This window comes from Rhipicephalus microplus, chromosome 6 (assembly GCF_043290135.1).
Source record: "Rhipicephalus microplus isolate Deutch F79 chromosome 6, USDA_Rmic, whole genome shotgun sequence".
Taxonomy (NCBI): domain Eukaryota; kingdom Metazoa; phylum Arthropoda; class Arachnida; order Ixodida; family Ixodidae; genus Rhipicephalus; species Rhipicephalus microplus.
In genome coordinates this window covers 28,416,762-28,420,943 of record NC_134705.1, presented here as the reverse complement: position 1 = coordinate 28,420,943, position 4,182 = coordinate 28,416,762, and the positions used below count along the sequence as shown (strand labels likewise).

At 41.8% G+C, this 4,182-nt stretch overlaps 1 pseudogene; it reads right to left on the bottom strand.

The window, feature by feature from the left end:
* Positions 1-424: 424 nt before the first annotated feature.
* Positions 425-3,598, bottom strand: LOC142765829 (uncharacterized; annotated as a pseudogene).
* Between the last annotated feature and the right edge of the window lie 584 nt (positions 3,599-4,182).

Sequence of the window (4,182 nt, the reverse complement as noted above, 5' to 3'; positions counted from 1 at the left end):
CGACCCAAGTAAGTCGCACTTTAACACCCCGTTAACCAATTATATGGTCCGCATCCTCCTCAGTGTTCCCCCGAGGGAAGCTGCGGGCAATTTTTTATTCAATTTCATTTTGCAGCTTACAATTGCATGTGAAGACAGTACCATATTCGACGAGTCGTGCTACGTTCCTTGACTTTTGTCGAAGGTATAACTTATCTTTTCCTAGTGTCCGCATAACCTAGAACAAATTTCAAGTATACATCTTGCCGAAGATTTCATTTGACTTATATATTAACACAGAATGAATGGCTTCAGAATCGAGAAGGTTAATTAAAAATGTTGACTATAACTCATAAATTAACATATTAGACAAATTTTGTTGCAATATCGAGTGCCTTGAAAAAGAAACACAGATTTGCCGCTCTTTTCACAATTTCAGGCACCATCATGGGTGGTGCCTGAAATGGTGAAAAAAAAAGTTCAAAGCATGAACTCTGAATTAGTAATGGCGATCCATTAGGAAGCATACACACTGTTACGCTTGATGTTGCAGTCTCTAGTGGCATTGTCATCGGCTGAAACCGAGAATAATTTAGCTGCGTGTTGAGGAACCCCAGGTGGTCGAAACTTTGTCTCCCCCCCCCCCCCACTGCGGCATCTCTCGTAATCATAATGTGGTTGTGCGAAGTCGAACCCCAACAACTATAATTCCTATCCCTCTAAAATGAGTTGAATGGTAACGTAAACGTGGTGCCCTAATATACACTTTGGCATAATATGCGCATTCCGACGCTTTTGGAGCCACACTTGGCAGATTGCTGAAGTTGAATGAAAAGCTCGGCATTGTTTTTTTTAATGCAAACCTCAGCCTGCAAAGAAAAAAAAAGGGCTGCAGCCTTCTGTGCTACATTGCGGCATGATGGAAATTTTTCGAAAGTTTCAAACTTTTCCTCAGCAGCCTTCCTTAAGCTCTCTGATGAGCAGCTTTGAATCGAGTAGCCGATATTCATTCCCTCGAAAAAGTTCCTCACACTCGTGCAGCAATTTTACAAGCAAGTCAGACACCATTTTCAGTGTATTTTGTCCTTCCTTTATGAAGAATTTCAAGGCCACAAGCTCAGGAATAGCCTTGTTGCTGTCAACCATGCTCCCCTTGCATATACAGCAAATTTTGTACTTGTGAATAACAGCATATGCAATGTATCCAGAAAAATAAAGAAAGCTATCTTCTTCTTCCTCACACAGCTCTGAAATGCTCTCAAAACTAGTATCAACCAGTTCGTCTAATTGCTTTCCGTATTCACCTTTATCTTTCAGAAAAGCTAAAAGATCTTGCGCTTCATCGACTGCATAGGAGCCATGGCGGCTTGGTTGCGAGAATTGTGCCAGCACGATTACCCTGAAAGTTGCCTTAAATTCTCTTGCACGTGGAATTTTTTTTTTCAAACGAATTGTGCTAAATAAATTCTCTGAGGCATCTTGGCTCAGCCTGCTCAACACCAAAAACCTAAATTGCCTTTTTGAAATATACAGCTGGCGCAACTCCACAGTACTAAGTGTGGAGAGACACGCACCTGTTTGAAAAGGCTTCCAAGAACTTTTACTTGTTCTGTCGACAATCACCATGTCTGTCACCATACCTATGAAATTAATGAGAAAGCACTTCGCTTCATCTCCTTTTTGAAGGCAGAGTTCACTCAGAGCAGTCTTCATGGTTCGTGGCGTCCGGCATGATAGCGAACCATCGGAAAACTTGTTCAAGGAAAAATGCTGTAGTGAGAGCTTCTTCTGGGAGATGATTTTTGTGAACAAAGTAACGAAGGCCCGCAGCTGTAGCATGGTGAAAAAGAGCATGTGCTGTAGCAACGTTCATTTTTTCGAAGTTCGAAGGGTCCAAGTCCCGGAGCTTCAGGTGTGGCAAGAGCTTCAGCTGATGCTTGGCGTCAAGTTTACAGGCCTTCTTTATGCGCTCTAGGGAGACCTAAGAAATATAGGACATAAGTATGCACTTTGAATTAAATGGTTATCAAGTTGTCACAACATAGCATGTGCGTTACTAGTTAAACGACCCCTGACCGCTTATTTTTTTTTTCATTTCCACGATTTAATTAGTAGCTTTCTGTCTAATAACCACCTAACGGAATCTTAAATGGCTTGTACTATTTAGTGACGAAAATTCGTAAATGGGGTTTATGCAGGAGCAAGCATTTTGAAAAGTGGACTGGCTGACAACTTGTTTCAACAAGCATACATGCCCACTTGTAGAAACATCAGCTGCAATACAGCCCCTGCTTACGAATTTTTCCTCAAAATCTTCTGTCCTCCCTTGGATGAAATCCTCATTGGATTTCTAATGTATTGTGTAATTAATGTTGGCGGCGCACAGAAAACCAGTCGTGCCGATTTTCATTATGGTGGATGCTTCTGACATAGCTGTTGGCACTGTTTTGCAACAGCTAGTTTACAATGCATGGCCGCCTTTATCTTTATTTTCATGAATGCTTGAATTACAAGAAACTCGCCCTGAGCACACTCGCAAGCGTAGTTTTCAACAAATGGGAGACAATTGGTTGACAATATTTACAAGTCACGGCAACTTTACTGATGTTTATTGTCAAATGACGACAAAACTGATTATTCCATTGGCATCTAGAACGCGTGATAGTGTTCTTTATTTGTGACTGACCACAGGGCTCAGTCTCTGTGTGAACTGTCTTCACGGCTTCGTATTCAACATGCTCATGTCGGCTTCGCAATGAATACGTGCAACGAAAGCATGGATATGGTCGCTAGCATGGACACGTTTGAGCAGCAGTGCCAGATGCACTCTTGTTAGAATTTAGGCTTAGGTTTCTGATAGGCATACTTAAGAATGTCGCACAGCTCGATTCAACGGTATTTAGTTCTTTCTCCAAATTTTAAGCAAACTTAATTATGGCTGAGAATGGCGCCAGAACATGTGACACAAAAATGACGAAAGCACAAGGACGGGCACCGGACTGTCAACTAATTTTTGTTAGTCGACTAACACATATATCAAAGCACGTGGTCACAAAAAAAAACAGATAAGGCGCTCGTCCTTGTGTTTTCTTCCTTTTGTGTCTCATATTCTTGCGCCATTCTTAACCATGAACCCATACCAATTGTCAGCGCTACTAAACTACCAAAAAGATGCCGTTTACAGCACAGTGACAATAGCTGTTGCCGCTTGGCCGTAGTGGCTACATTGAGGTATGCGGAGTTACTTGCAAATGAAAAAAAAACCTTGTCAACGTGGTATCGTCTGTTCCCTAACAAATAAAAAACTATTGACAGCATCTGTAATCCAGTGAGTAGCGTGTGTTCACAAACCAAGCCAATGGAGTGAAACTAGAAGGCAATACACTAAGCTTACCTTGTTGCTTGGAAGGTTCTCTTTTTTAACAGTGGTGTCATGTAGAATTATCTCCTGGCCTCGAATAAGGTGACCTCTGAGATTTTTCAAGGGATGAGGGGCATCAGCAAGGAAGTACAGCTGCCCTCCTTTCCCGCAAGGGTGAGGGTATGAGACTTTTGGTTTCCCATATTTTGAAGCTTGCATACCACACAGTCGCCAGATGGCCATGTTGCCAGGTCCCATGTCAGTCACAACAGCGCTGACTGTTATGCCAACAGCTTCAGAATGCTTATTTACATCGAAGAGGCAGTTCTTTACTTCCCCTGCATGAAAAGATGAAGCTACCGAAAAAGAAAATCAGAAAACGCACATCAGATAACTGCGCAAAAACGATTTTAGCAGAAGTGTGGCCTATATGCACAACTTTCTAGAAAAAAGGTGCTAAGGCAACATTCTAAATTGCATTTCATAATTTGTTAAGGTACTAGACATATAACCTCTAGAAAAAACAGCAGCCAGCCTCAGACCACTATGGGTGTGGTAAAGAAAATATGTGGGGCCAGGTAATTTAAGTGTTCTAAAGTGGCACAGGCATGATAAAAAAGCTTCACAACTTACATGTCAGCTGATAAGCAACAGCTTGTTCCCACCTGCTTGTCAACCCCGCCAGCATAAAAACAAGTGCATGGTTTGCAAGTTGGTCGTTTGTGGTTGGATTTGAAGGGCGCACGGTTGGCTGACCTGAAAGAACAAAAAAAAATACAATCAATGAAGTTAAAGACCACTCAAATGCATGAACATAACCAGCTAAAGCATAGTTAGTCAAT